Genomic DNA, 15,921 nt, shown 5'->3' on the forward strand with positions numbered 1-15,921 from the left:
ATTAACCCAGTTTTCTTTTAAATGTTAATTTCAAGGACGTGCTTTTTCACTGCTCGTGTTTATCAATAACTGAAAAAGACTTAAACAAATTGTGTGCATTTTCTGTGACTTTCTGGTTTCTGTCATACTTAAGATTGCAATGAAGTAATCTTTGGCTGGACTTTAAGGGTGGGGCATCCATGTGTAACCCCCCTCCAGGTTCAGACTACCTTAGAAATATCCCTACTGCCACTTTCCAAAGAACAACACTGGTCACAGTATTTTTTCTTTTAACTTGAACCTTGCATGTTGAAGAAATCGAGGATCAATTGAGAAATAAGATGTTATTTTCAGAGTTTGGAAAAAAGAGGAAATATTTACACAAAGAGAACGGGGGAGGGGGTTCCCACAAACTGAATGACAATTGAACCAACATTTTTCTGTCCCGAGTTTGTGTTCTAATAGGGAATACATGAATTAAAAGGCAAGTACCACTGAGTTACCTTGAGGCTAGTCCAGTCTCCTGTATCATATATGCAAAATGATGTGGTGTGTGAGAGGGAGGTTGAGCAAAAACTATAGATTTCATTTTGAGCTTTTGACTTTAGTGTAAACTGGTACTACTGTTTAAACTGTGGCCAATTTTTCATCAATTAGTCACACCAATCCAGGATTTCCTACATATTAACAAAGGGCCATGACCTCCTTTTCACCAGGCATACATACATTTAGACTAGATAGAGCAACTTTGGAGTAGAAGTCAAACACACTGTTCAAACATACACCTGGCCGACAGGAATGCAGAGCATGGGGCCGAACCAACACCACGTCAGTTCCAGTGAATGTGGCCTTCGGATGCGGCTGATTCCACTGCCCTCTGTTGACACCGCAGATCAAGATTAGGATGTACATGTACCAGTACTTTCCTGTGTCTTGACCTCTTCTACCCTTCTAATTTTGTGACATCATCATGAGAGACCTTATTGAAGTGTTGTCATAACGAACCGAAGCAGGTTCTTTGCATGATCATGTGAATACTTTAAAAGTCTCCATTATTTCCCTCATAAATGATTTTGAAAAGTATTGAAAACTGCTGGTAACTTTGCAAACTTTTTTTTTCATTTTTGTTGACAGTAATAAATACAACATTCGTTGACTAAATTATGAAAAGGAAACATTTAGATTTGTTTACAGATAAAAGAGTCAGTAGCCAATTCAGTTGATGAATTTGGACACTGAAGTTTCACCAGTTACTTTTATTGATAAGTTATATTTTCGTTCAGTTGATTAAATTGCTGCCTATTTCCATCTCTCGTGAACTGGTTCTTGAAGTTATTCATCTTCTTAATTTCTGGTTATGATAATCCATGTCTCTGTGAAATATGGAAACTGGAGTACTGCTACACTGTACAAAACGTACATGTACATATATCCTGTCCTCAGGAAATGACTGCAAGTTTTCTGAAGCACAAACTTTATAAAACTTTGATGTTTCCAAATCTTTGATGTTCTCCCTTAGCTTTGGGCTGTTTGTTGCCACAAGGCAGCTGGTCTAGACTGAGAGACAGGCTCACTGTGGGGAAGCCACCCACAAACATACACCAGTGCAGTTGAACATGCATGCCTGCCAGCCAACGGAACCGCCCGGACCCACAACATCATACTCTCATTGGACCGCTGTCACTGTGAACCAGCGGCCTTGATGTTGCAGCAAAACACTCCCCATCACCAGATAACAGTGCCCGACAGCAGTTGGGTCATGTCTTGTGTTTGGTATGCCTGTATCACCATCCTGCGTCCATGACTTGAGAGAAAGAGCTGGGTTGAAGACAACTTCACTGAAGTGTGTTTGTACACTGGGTGTATTTCACTCCTATTTTGATTGCTGACTTGAAGCCAATGAGCAATTCCCTACTGCTGATTTTTCATGAGCATCTGCAGTATCACCGTAGTGATTTGTATGGATGGGATACCCTTTCTAGTTGACTCTGTGGTGCAAAAGAGCTCCATAAACTCTGCCTAGCATGTTTGGACTACTTCATGACTTGGACTTTGACATCGTTAGTTGAGACATCATCGTTATCATTTCTCAATTTCCATAGACCTTCTGATGTTGCTGGTCCATAACTTGTGCAGTCTTCAATCTGAGGAAGGAATGAGAGGTTTCCAAAAAGGTCCATCTTGGTCCTCATAGCTGTTCACACTCTCTCTCGTGCAGAATTTTTTCTTGCATTTGCGGTCTGTGGATGTGCACATTGGCCTGCACACAAGTTGCTCGAGTATGCTTTCAGTTTCTCATCTTTTTAGGGCCATTTTAAGACTACATTGACCTCACACAGCTGACAAGGACTCTTCCTAAGTGAACTTGTGGTTTTCACTCTGAACTGCGATCACGGTCATCTCCGCCATAAATTTTCCCTACACTTTGGCCAAAGTTCAGCACTCAACACTTCTTGTTGACGCCATTTGGTTTCTGTCAGAGGACAACAGACGCATTCTTTGGGCAGCTTTGTTTTCCATGTTGGAGTGTCAACTGCCGATATTTTCACCCAAATCTAAGGTGGGCCACTTTGTGAACTCGTCTTGTGCTCATGGATTCGCTAATTTGCAGATGAGTCTCTTCACTGTATCTTCTGATCAGGAACTGTTCAACTTAAACTAGTTTAACTACAGGTAAGCTTTCCATTATGTGTACATGTATATCAGCACTAGTACATGTACCTGCATACCATGGCCTGGGCATTTTTTGACAGAAATTCTTGAATGATTCTGAAAGGATGTTTGCCTGTTTGAAAAAGGACAAAACTGACATGAAAGTATCCTGTTCAGGTTAAGAGAAATAGAATTCTGATAAATACTACTACCCGCATTCTTAAAACAGGCTGGAGGTTGGAAATATGAGGAATAAAATATCCTGCCAAATATATCTAAGAAGCAGGGTAAACAGCTTTTTGCCATTTTTATTATGTAAATCATTTGTTATGGGTAAAAAACTTGACATTGGTGTAAAAAGTGTGATATTAACATCCTGTCTGACTGATACAAATTACAATGAAGTATGAAATGAAACTAATTTTTTGGCACACATTTCCTTGACGTGCTTAACAGGAAATCATTGGCTGTTAAAAACAAAAAAAGTCATGCTGAGTTTTGCTGACAAATTCTGTACACTTCTTTAATTGTGCTATAAAGTCACTGAACTGACCTTCGCACTTTCCTTAATCTAAGTCACCTTTTAGCTGTCCAAACACCTCTAAGTTTTCTTGTCCTGGCCAAAATTTAAGACAAATACATGTGAAAGGGAACAGGCAAGGACACTTGTATTGCACAATTAACTGGGCCATGTTTCTTGCCACCCTGGCCAGTCCCTAATCAGTCTTGACATTCCTTCATATAGCCTGGCCCCAATGTTATGGCCAGGGTACAGGCTGCACGCTGGGAACTGCTCCGCAGGCAAACGGGAAGTTGCGGCAGTGTTATTGGTTTTCATTGGGAAGTCATTCTCCTGGTTATGCAGTCTGTGGTCTAAAATTGGTCTTTTTATGGAACAAGGCCTTGTAGATGCTGATGTAGGTGTATGAAAAATGTTTCAGTTTCATTTGAGGTACCATGTTTGATAAAGCATTCTGAAAGCATTTTGGATGTTGCTTTGTACGTTTTCCTTGTGGGACCCAGTGACTGTTTGTAGTCTTCACTTCTCCCCGGAAACACTGAGAGTAATGAGATATGTGTATAGTATTATTGCTAACTCCATCAAGCTGAGTGGGGGCCAATCTGGAATACTTTAGTTGTGCATTCTTAGAAGTAGAAGACCCCAAATGTTTATTTTCTATCCTTTGTGACCAAAAAGACCACCAGGTAATATAAGTGAAAACAACTATACGGATACTGGTTTTGATTGTAATTTAAACCATACTTCGAATGTGATTAATGATTGTCATAAAATTTTAAGCTTGGAGAATACGAAGAGCTGGGCTATATACTCATTGGACATATTAATAATAGCGACCATGTAGTTACATGTAGTTCACCCATTGAAGTTTTCCTCCTTGGTTCACCATGTATAAGAAACAAATGTCTCCATGCATTTGAATGACACCGGGGTATTTGTGAAGACCCCCTACATGCATGTTCATCCATGTACACAGCATGACTCTTTCCGCATTTTGAAATGGCTTTGAATTTCTGGAGAAAACGTTCATGTGACATCAACATTTAGGCAACTCTAGCTTGAAAGATAAAAACTAAGATATAAGCATACGTCACTGAGCATCCAGTCCACCGTCACTGTTAAACTGGTCATCCATATTATATTTGTATCCATTTACTATGTGCCCACCTCGATGCTACATGTACCATTAAAAATGTATAGTGTTTACATGAAGTAAACACTTCAAAGCATTAAATTTCAGTGGTCACTTTAGGCCTTGAGAGCAGATCTGAAGGTCTGGAGCACCATTACTGATAGTCAGCCAGTGTCAATTTGGATGTGTTTCAGTTCCAGGCTAAAATGTTTCACTGTGCCCAGAAATTCTTTGAGCGATAGTTGTATTGTTCTTTAATTTTCTTTTTTCTTGGGGGGGAGACTGGAAAGTGAAGATATGCACATACATGTACATGTAGGTATACAGGGTATGTACATGTACAATGTACATGTAGTCCACAGTTTATTCCTTGACTTTTGGACCTTTTCTAAGTTGAACATTATCCAAAAATGTTTCAAACTTTGTAATTGTTTTAAAACAGGAATTATTGTATCATTTTAATTTGTATAATTGCCTGTCAATATTTCATTATATTTCAGTATTCTTTTATTGATATTGAAATACTTTTCTGTGATTTTCCAAAAACATCAATGAGAGTGGTGAAACAGATTCAACATTTATACAAAAATAGTTTGATTTTTCCTGAAATCAGGAGATACAGTGTTTAATTGTTGGGTCACAAAAACAAACACGTTAGCTCAGCCATGCATAAATAGCCCAGACGAAATAGTATACTTTTCAAACAGTCATAAATTTCCTTTTTATTAGTTTTCTGATACCTTACCCCGAGTCATTGTTGAGTGAGTATGGAAGGAAGAAGAAGGAGAGGAAAGAGAACAGGCACAAAAAAGGAAACTGTCACCAATATACTTCTCAATCGCATGGGAGGGACAAAATCCAATTACGTCTCCAGCCGGACATGTCCCCGTGTTCGGTGTGTACAGGTGGAGTGCAGTGTTTTATGGGCCGGTTCCAGGTTTCACGTTCCAATAAGCCAAATTAGAATGCACGTAAATCTGTCGCAGCCGCAATGAAAACCTGGACTTAGGTGCAGCCCAATGCAAAAATATGTCTTTATTGATACCGCAGGATTCGTTAACTTGTGTGTGCACATTCTGATGCAGGCCCTTTAGCCTAGGGTTTGGGAGCACCAGTACAGGAGGTCTTTTTCTTCGTGCATTTGAATTAGTTTCTTATATTAAATACCCCTCCCCTCCCCCCCAAAAAATTTAAATTAGATAAATTGAACAATCAGAAAGCAAAACAAAAATGCATCTTCCAACTCTGTACAGATATTGCAGTTGTTCTTCAATATCCACACAGAATGCAACATGCATTGCTATTTATTCATCAAAAGTAATGTTGAATGACTGCAGATTCTGATCTTTGTGCGCTGTGGCAGTATAGTAAACCTCATAAACAAGAATGTGTCAAAATTATGTACAAATGGCCCAAACTGCCAGATTCGTGTGTAAGTTTTTGTTAATTGCAACAGTGATGAACCCATCATATGACATCTAGACAATATCCAGTTTCTCTTTGATGGAAAATAATTAGTGAAGTTTGGTATGTTATACTCCCATTTTATAACTGAAATTCAGGACCCTGTATGAAATTCATTCAACCGGTTTTTAAGATATTGTCTCAACGTTTATGCAGATTTCAAATTTTTCACTTGGTATGCAAAAAGTTTATCATCTTGCTCCTTCTCTTTCATTTGATAAGAAAAGAGGGCAAAAATGGAATTTGAAATGTGACCTAACCTCTGCAGCCTCAACGCTGATTGCTTCAGAACTTTTGCGCTCCCTCTTTCACCACTTCCTCAGGCAATTATGAAGGAGGCCGTTCTTCATCTCTCTTCAAATAGTCATTCTGCCTTCATCTTGTCTTATCTCTCTTCTCCTCTTAACCCTCCTGCTTGGCATTTTCTTTACCGAATCCCTCTTATTAAGGCAGTGACAGGACTCAAAATGAATGCTGCTTATACGTGTCTACGTGTTCTTACTGGGCCTCCACTGATGAAAAGTTAGCAAAGTTTTACAAGTCTGCATATTATATATAGATCAGGCTTTTGAGGTCTAAAATGTTATCATATTGGTTTAAAACCTCTTGTTTAAAAGTTAAGAAATGTATGTAGACCTGGGTAATTGTGCGGGTAACAAACAGAGTTATTGGAAAGGATTTTCATAATGTATCATGTTTTTCATAATTGTAGTAAGTTAGGACCTACAATCTAGTGCTGTTTTTCTTCATCAAAGGAGTCCCACTTTCACAGACATTTCTTTTGAAATTTGGACTTTCTAAGGACCAAGTAAAGCTAAGCGTTGTGATGGTAACAGAATGACACCTTTGCAACCTCCCCTTTGGAGTATAATATAAACAGTAATCATAGATGTACATATGAAATATATTGTAAAGATGAGACCTTTCTGACCCCTAATGGTGGCTGCTTTCCAACATCATTGTTTGCACAACATTGCCCAACATTATCACTTTCTGTGAACAAAATTAGCATTTTCTGTGAAGATCATCAATGATGATGGTAACAAGGAAAGGGATGTAGCAATCTTTTTTTAGGCGGAAAGTACAAAGAGTAATTACAGATGTTTTCAGTTTAAATGGGATTCGTAGAGAGAATGATTTTTTAAGTAATACATTGTACATACTTGTACATGGTGCAGCAAAACTAGAAATGCTGGTCGTCTCTTTTTACGCTGTAATTTTTACGTTCATCTTCCATACAAATGTGCAGTGCAGAAACTCACTAATGCATAAGTTTTCTTCATTTAAGCAGTGCAAAAAATACTTGCAAAATGTTCAAAAACAGCTACAGAAACACGATGTAATAAAAAAATCTAAAGTGTACATCGAGACTCATACCGCTATAAAACTTTAACAATATGTAAATGTTACTACTTATCTTAACCTCTGTATGACAAGTTCTTTTCCCCATATGACAGGTGTAAGAAGTGCAAAGGTTCCACAGATGTGGGGAAATCAACCTGATCAGACAATAAGCTATAATATGCCTTGTGTTGCCAAAGAATCTCCCTGATGAGTCAACTTCAGACTTTGTTTGATAAATGATATGTACAGGCACGATTGGTCAAAACTTTGTAACACTGCTTATCTTGTAACACACTTGGTATCCTGGAGAGCACTCATCCCTGCACTTTTGAGCTCCACCTTCATAAATCAAGGGCCTCAACATCTCCCCCCCCCTTGATCTTGTCCCTCTCTGTCTGCCAGGCTAATCTTGTCTTGGCCACAATGGAATCCAGCTTAAGCAGACTCTTTGGCTGATTACTTCCAGAAAATCCCTGCCCTGCATCTCTCAGCAGATCCGCATCTGAGAGAGGACCGAGTCCGCTGCAAGATGAGGGAGATCCTAGGAATCTGTCCATCCACATCTTGCAGACCTCACCCCAGTGGCATTTAGGTTACACATCAACAGTTTGAAGCTACACTGTCTTAATTACTCTAACATGTGCCGAGCTTGCAGGCCCGATTATCATTTCTCTCATTTTCAACCAAGCGAATAAATATTACTCCGGCACGCTACAAATTTGATGAGGATGCGTCACTGATAAGGCAATGAGTGCTCATCGAGATCACAGAAAGCGAAAGGACTAGCATGATATCTCACTTTATCTGATACTGACAGTATGTTGTTCTCTGGAAACGTATGCTGATTGGCGAGTTTGTGAGTGTGAAGTAACATATCCAACTTTTGTTTCCTAGCCTAGATAAGACAGAAAGGCAAACTATTATTTTGTGGCGAATTGAGTTCCAGCAAGTTTGGCTAATTTCCTCAATTAGCTCTGTGTCTAGACTCCAGAAACAGTAATACCTTCAATGAAAAGTCTCATCTTGCTGTGTTGAATTTCCTCATCCCACTCTTTGTCAAAGAAATGAAAGTACCAGCAGCATTTGTCGTCAGCATATATTGTGTAATATGCTTAACAGGTTTTTACATTGTAGCTCTGAGTTTTGATATTTATTGGGAGGTATGGTTTAAGAAATTTTTGGGGGGAAAATATCAGTATAAGCTGGCATACAACTACATGCATAAAAGATGTGAGGGTTTCATTATTTAGTCATTAAAACCCCTTTCATGACTTTCTGTCTAAATTACAATTTTCAGACTAATTATTACGTGCATATCGTCACCATTTTCACAGAGACAAATTGGCCCAAAATCAGGAATTTTGTTCATTTTTAATTTGGGGGAAATATTAACTACATGTAGGATATTTGATGCCTACAACTTGGTACAATCATTTTTTACGAAGTCTACTGAAATCAGCCAAATCATGATGATCCTTGTGGGCAAAATTCAACTAAACCAGATTTTTCATCTTTACAAAGAGACAACTTTGTCTTCCATGGGTGTAACATTGGAAAAACAGGGCAAAACCATGGGCATAACTCATTCTGCAGTTTGTACAAAGAGACATGTTTGACCCCAGAAATGCACGTGTTGTGGCAAAGCGTGTACTGTGTGTGCTGTTTTCACAAAGGGACAAAAAGTCATGCAAATTTGAGCATTTTCACAAACAGACAAATGTGTTTGTTTACAAAATGAACAATTTTAATTGACTTCTCCCAATATTATTTTGTCATTTTGTGTCATTTAAGATCCCCTCTTTCATGGAGTAGCATTCGTTAAGTCAAAGGAATGCAAAATACTTTGGACAAGAAGCATTTGAAAAGAGACCAACTTTGAATGCGCTTTTCTTGAAACCTAGGTTTTACTCTCTGGTGAAGCTTTCTCCTCTTTGTGAAAACTGTGAGGATGTTAATTTCTGAAATGTTGGGACTTCGTGTCCTTGCCAAGCATTTGCAATCAGAATTTCAGCCATTTACTGGTTTCATACATGGAACTGCACTTACAAACCGTGCGCCACTAGTTCATCTTTCGGGTTTTTTGTTTTTTTCAGGTCCTTTTTTAACCACCCAGATAACAGTGCATTGACTTTGATAGAAGAAAAAAAAATAGACTTGACACTAATGTGAAATCTGACTTGTCAGTTACCATCACAATGAATCATCTAAAATGAAAGGGACCCGAGCCAATAAGCTGAACCAGACTGACAACTCTGTATATTTCTCTTGGCACGGAGTCAACGTATACAAAAAGCCCAGTGTCTTTGGTGTGGCATTTGATGTGCAGTTCAGGGGCAGTTTTCAGAGCCAAATAAATGGTCATATTTTGAGTTATGACCAGTTTGTTGGTGGTGCTGTGGGTACCAGCACACAGTGGTATTGGTGTCAAAGTTGACTGATGTGAACTTTGACCTGTGAAGCTATATTAAATAAGGAGTAATCCTGCTACATTTTTTCTCATTGGATTCTGTTTGAATGTCATGCCTTTTGTGTGCTGAAAGTTTAACTTGTTGAATATTAAATGTTGGAAATCTACCTAAAATAAGTTGCACTCCATGAGATGTATTCACCTCTTTATTTAAATGAAACACCCACAGTGTTTTTTTTTAACAGATTTATGTGATTGCCTCATATTTGTGTGTTTTTAAAACTTGTTTTGTGGATCTTGCTTACATTTACATGAGACAGCGATTTGTGATTTTGGGATGGATAATATGAGATGTATCATCCATATAGCACATCAGGAGATGTAAAAACTTACCCATGAACTTAATACTGTTGAATGGTAGCACTTTGTTTTCATGAACTGTGTCTGAAAACAAAAATTTTTAAGCCATAAAGGAATGCCAACAAGTTGATCCCATACCCTAACATCTATGGAGAGTAATTCGTACATACATGTACGTGTACATTAGGCTAGTCTGGAAAAAGTAGAAATATTCATTTACCAGAGGATGGTATCTGGGGAACGAATTTTATTGCATAATCTCTTGTACAGAACATATGTATTCAATTACTGGAACACAGTACTTTGAAATATGACACCCATAAATAAAAGCATACCTCCCCAAATATGTCTGTAAACACAGCAATCATAAATTTTGTCTGCGTGGAAGATAGACACACCTGTAAAGTGTAATGGGGCACCGTGAAGGAAGAAAGATTGGTTTTGTGTGAGTTATTGGGGCTCGTGCAAGTTGCATCTGTGTCGGAGACCCAAAGAAAGACCAAACTGCATTTCTTTAGCAACCTCGCCACCTGTTTGGTCCACATTTTATGGAATTTATGGGCAACAGATGCCAGGAGACAAAAAGTTTCCAAATCAAATGGTGGTAGTGCACTTACACTGTTGTGAGGCATATATGTACATGTACATGTACAGTACATGTATGCACAGTGAGTTGAACCGGCCGGAGTTGAAGTGTACCTCACTGGCAAAGGGGAGACGGGTGTGAAGTTTTTGAACTAAGCTTGTGCACATGTCCAGTGTTCATGCGAAGACCATACATTCCAACATACATCAGTCGCATGTACTCAGTACACCCCATGCATAAATGGGCACGAACCTAATGCTCACGTGATGAGTTCCCACCAAGACTGTCATTTTCTTTTGTTTTTTTCAATGTAAAACACGTTCTCTCTTGCTCCTACTCAGAGTAGATTGCCCACGTAACTTTGCTTGGCTTTTCCACGGCGCTAGCTGCTTGGGTTAATCATGATGTCAGAGCCTTATTGGCGGGTTGACAGAATGGTCACAGAAGCCTATCCGCCAACATTTTGAAGTATAAAAATAAATGCTTTGGGCACACCCTGGAAAAAGATGCATGTACATGTACTTGGATGCAGAAGTACATATATGTACAGTACATTATAAATCAGAAGCTGAACAGAAGAGGGACGTTATTTTCTTGCTTTACTATGAAATATAGAACAACATTTTTCGAGCGAAATTAGACTGGAAATTTTTTAATTCTTAGCTAAAGACATAGGCCTATATAAAGTTGAACAGCTACAGTACTGCATAAATCATATGTGTTGACTCTGAATGTAAATATTTCTCAAGTTGCTGAAGATACTGCTTCAAAAATGTTCTCTTCAAATCCAAGCACAGCAGTGCCCCTTGGATCTTTTTGTGCCCGTTGTTCTTCATTCATCTTTCATGTTTGTCTCCTTGCTGCCGTAGTTTTTTCTTCGGTCTGAAGAACATTTTCAAACTCAGTTGCATTGGAGAAACATGAAAGTGAAAAAAAAGAAATTAAATTGGGGCCAGTTTCAGTGGGTAGTATTGAACTGTTTCATTATTAAAACTAGTCCAGCAATCTGTAATTCTGTATCAGGGAGGTTTTCCCTGCCTGGTAAAATCTCTCAATCATCTTGGCCAGCCATGTGCAGACATGACATGTGTTTATCTTGACTTCAGAAGAAATTGTCCTGAAAAGGTGACCCCAGGGGGAGTATGAACTGTTGGGGTGGTGCTGGCAGTCTGCTCCCAGAAGCCACAGAGCCCAGTGATGAGGGTATCAGGCAGGGCAGAGTACCAGGCAACTGATTCCCTGGTGTCCCCCCTGCCCCGGTGTTTTATTGAATCATTTCATTTGTGGGTCGTCTGTTCAATCATTTGCAAAGGTTGAAGGGGCATGTCATATCCTGTGCTTGCTCTCTGAATTACCAGGGCAGTGAATGCTACTGCTACTGATGGAGAACTGTAGCCAACTGGCACACAATGAGTGGGAGTCAGACAGTATCTGGCACACTATTTGTCAGTTCAAGTTTTAAACATTTTGGTAAATTTTTGTCATTCAGCTGACAGGCACCGGAAGTAATAATGATATTGCAAAGTTTGAATTAAAGAAACATAGCCAATACCTTCTTATGGAAAATAAGCAAACATGGATATCAGAGAGAGCAAAATTGAGCCAAGTGAAATCACAAACTTGTATGGTGGTATATGTAGTCAATCATCATTAACCTAAAGTTACCAGAATAGCTGCAGATTTCTATGATAACTTACAGTCTTCTGATTTCCTTGAAACACCAATTTTCAACTTTAAAAAAATCTGCTCTGTATTGATACTTATCCTTTGTGATATTTTTTAGGTGGTTAAGGCTAAACTTCAAAACCATTTTCCTTAACAATCTTGCTATTACTTCAGAACTGATGACAGGCCAGGTTACTTGCAGTGTGAGTTTATATCTGTTGTGTATGGTAAAGCTGTTGAGATAAGTCATGGTTAAGTTGAGTCAAGCTACATTTGTTTCCTACTAGTCCTCTGGAGGATAGATCTTTAGAGCAGTCAGGGAGAATGACAAACAGTAAAGATCATACAGCATCATACTGGGGCAATGAGTGATGGCTGAGCCTTGATCCTTGACCAGCTGTCCTCAGTCTTCATGGTTAGGAGGAGGAAGGGTGAGACTGTAGAAGTAGGCCAGCCACTCAGCCAGCATCTGGGACAAAGTCTGAAGCTTTCTGAGTGTCATCCATTGTTCAACTGAGTCCACCTATCCGAAACAATGTCTGTTGTACATGTATGTGCATGTCTGATATATGTACCCCTGTGTGCTAGCTAATAAGAGCTGACTTAAGAGATTCTGTGATGTCATTTTGAATAGAAATCTGCGAAAGGTTATTGATTGGTCGATGTCAAGTTGACAATACTTTGTCAGTTGACAAGATCTACTGACCAGGTTTAGGCAGCCTCAGTGAAAAGCATAATCAAGAGTGTTTCAGTCCTGGAAAAATGTGGGGTTTTTAAAAGTTTTGTGTGGCAAATATGTACAAATACAGACCACCTTTAACCCAGCTAAACGTACATAGGCCTAACCAGACTGAACAATACAGCATGTGATAGGACCAGGTATTTATTTGGGGAGTCCATGTTTTTCTTTGCATCATCAAGCTTACTGTGATGAGCTGTGGCCCATAATACATGTTCTGTGATTGGTCAAAATGTAGGGGTCAAGAAGGCATCATCTTGCATAATTAATCAGCAAATGTGCACTGATGTCATAGATACATGTACTACTTGCAAGCGAGCATCCGTTGCGTTGGTCCCTCCTATACCTCCTAACAATGTCAATCAAACTGGATGCTTGCACAAAAAGTCACATATGCCGCATTCAAACCCTGATTTTCAAACTGTTTGATGTCAAGGGGTTTTTAGCCAGGATGCCATTGAAATGTATGCATGTTATATATCCCAAGAAATCGGATCCCTTGAAATAAGGAGTTTTTTGGGTAGCACCTGAGCTGCATCAACACTGGTGTAGTGTAAATGTCAGGCCACACACTTGTTGATAAGCCATTGGCTCTATTAATTTATATGAGTGGGTTTAATTGTTGCTGTCTTTTTGTATCAGCTAGAGCTTCTCAAGTCTGGTCCAGTACAAGTCTGATATTACCAGATAATGCTTCCCTCTTGCAGGAGCCATGTGGTATTCTTGCTGTAAAAAAAGAGAAACTAAAGGTGTTGTCAAATCCCAGAGTTAAGTTTGAGTTGATATGGACAATTCTGATGGTGTCAAAGTGCCTCATCCCAATCTGATGGGTGTGGGGGGACCCCGTGGGGTTTTGCTGCAAATAGCCATACAGTGGTCTTTGCTGAAGATGTGGATGATTTAACCATTGGGTGAAAAAAGAGCACATTACTGCTACTAGTAAGATTCACGATGATTTAAACAATTTGAGTGATTGGGCTGTATGATAACAAACCGTCCTTGAATCCTTCCAAATATCTCGTTATGCAAATTTTCTTTGGCGGGGTTAGAACCCCCTGTTGCTCAGTTTTCCATATTAGATGTCTCACCTCAGCAGGTTCAGCATGCCAAATTACTTGGCGTCACCTTTCTGCACAGTTTGAAATGGGATATGCACATTGCTCATGTAGTTGAAAGGTCCCTAGAAACTGAAAATGAATGGTGTTACTATCATTGAATTAGTGACTGTGTACAAGGGTTATATTAGACCCATTTTGGAAAATGCAGTACCCTTATGGCACTCTGGCATCTCATTTGCTCTTTCTGATCAATTAGAATCCATCCAAAAAAACCCTCTCACATTATTTAAAGTAACAAATATAATCATTACAATCAAGCACTAACCACTCTGGGCCTGGAACCTTTGTACACTACAAGAATCATGCTTTGTTCAAATTTTGCTTTAAAATCATAAAACTCAAATAAATTTTATAGATAGTTTGTCAAATCCAAAAGCTCCCATCCAATGAATCTAAGATCAAGAACGCTTCATGTAAAAAAACTCTTCTAAAGAAAAAACAGTCCAGTTCCATATTTTAACAGACTTGTAAATAACTCCCTTAGTGTGTTTCCACCATCTCATTAATGTATTTGTTCTCGTAGATAAATTTTTAATGTGCATTTTTTTTTGTGTCTGCATGTATATGTGTATGTAGAACCTTTTTGGTTTGATTTATAGCTCTGTTTTATGTTTTGATGTGGTAAGTACTTTTTATTGAATTTTAGCCTATATGTATTTGTTAAATTTTGTATATGTTATCTGTCCCATAATTCAGCTAGTGGGCTGTAAGGGGCAGATTTTTAATAAACCGTAATAATGATAATAACAATAATGTGTAGAACAAGAAATCACTCGAGAATTGCAGAGCTACTTGTACATGTAATACTGAGAATGACATTCCCATGAGAATTGAGGTGCTGATTGTGAGCAGTGGGACCAAGCAGAGAGGTCAGTGGTCCTTGACTCCCTAAGCAGTAAAACACTTCCTGGTCACCCTCAGCCTAACTGAGATCAAGTCTTTATAACCAGGCCTTTATTGGAACTGTTTCATTTAGTGGTCACTTGTGGCTTTATGCTGGGCAACAGGACTGGCCTTTTTCACCCCTTGACTCTCCAAACCAATCTCTAATTGCAAAACCAAGTAGTAAAAAATACACTCCTTCAAACTTTGGGCCATTCATTCTCTGCCCCCCCCCACTGCCACTATGAATATTTAAAAAAAATTGTCTTTGTACATGTATTATTTATAACACCATGGTAATATATATATATAGAGAGAGAGAGAGATGTACATGTACACTGCTGAGATTGAAGACTTGTCCTCCTCCAACTTGAACACTTTTCACGTGTACATGTATATCCCATCGAATCATGTGAACAAGTCATGAAAAGAACTCAGAAGTCTGGTAATATTTAGTTCATGATTAATGTTTTGGTCATGGTGGGTCATTAAGGCTGTAAAAGGAGACCGCAGTGATTGTTATTTTAGTTTATCAATCGGTTGTCTATGTTGACTCTTAAAACTGCACCCTTTGAATGGAAAGAATTCCTCACACCATAATGCAGACCAGACAGGTCTATTGTCTCCAGCAAGTCCTGCATCTTTTAATTTCCTCTGGTCAGTAAGCTGTGGGTGATGTGCCCAGGCTTGTTGGTAAACACCCAGGGTATTATGGAACACTAGCCTCTGGTGTAGTGTCAACATGATGTATAATCCTTCCTGGCTTGTGCACACAATTACTCACTAGCTAGATAGCTTGCTTAGTCCCCCATGGCTTGATGTTGACAGTGTGTTTTGTTGACCAGTTGTTACATCACCTCTGTTGACCCACATGGCATACTAGAACTAAGTGGATAATTAATACAGGGACCAGCTCCACAGTTCGCAACTTATGCAGGAACTTCCATTGTCTCATGTGTGTACTGGATGTTCCACATCAGTACTCTTTCATTGTTTAAGGTATCCCTTTGGACTGTGTGTAGTTACTGTATAGGCCTACACTTACAGGTATTAGATGGTCTTATCTGAGTGCA

At 38.9% G+C, this 15,921-nt stretch overlaps 1 protein-coding gene across 1 annotated transcript in view; it reads left to right on the top strand.

The window, feature by feature from the left end:
• Positions 1 to 2,174: 2,174 nt before the first annotated feature.
• LOC110976102 (teneurin-3-like) overlaps positions 2,175 to 15,921 on the top strand; it is a 72,867-nt gene continuing 59,120 nt past the window's right edge. Inside the window, exon 1 of the mRNA XM_022229101.2 lies at positions 2,175 to 2,652. The gene's annotated coding sequence lies outside the window, so the exon portion shown is untranslated. The remainder of the gene's footprint in view (positions 2,653 to 15,921) is intronic.

This window comes from Acanthaster planci, unplaced genomic scaffold (assembly GCF_054643075.1).
Source record: "Acanthaster planci isolate LZ-2023a unplaced genomic scaffold, COTS_SCS Contig34, whole genome shotgun sequence".
NCBI classification, from domain to species: domain Eukaryota; kingdom Metazoa; phylum Echinodermata; class Asteroidea; order Valvatida; family Acanthasteridae; genus Acanthaster; species Acanthaster planci.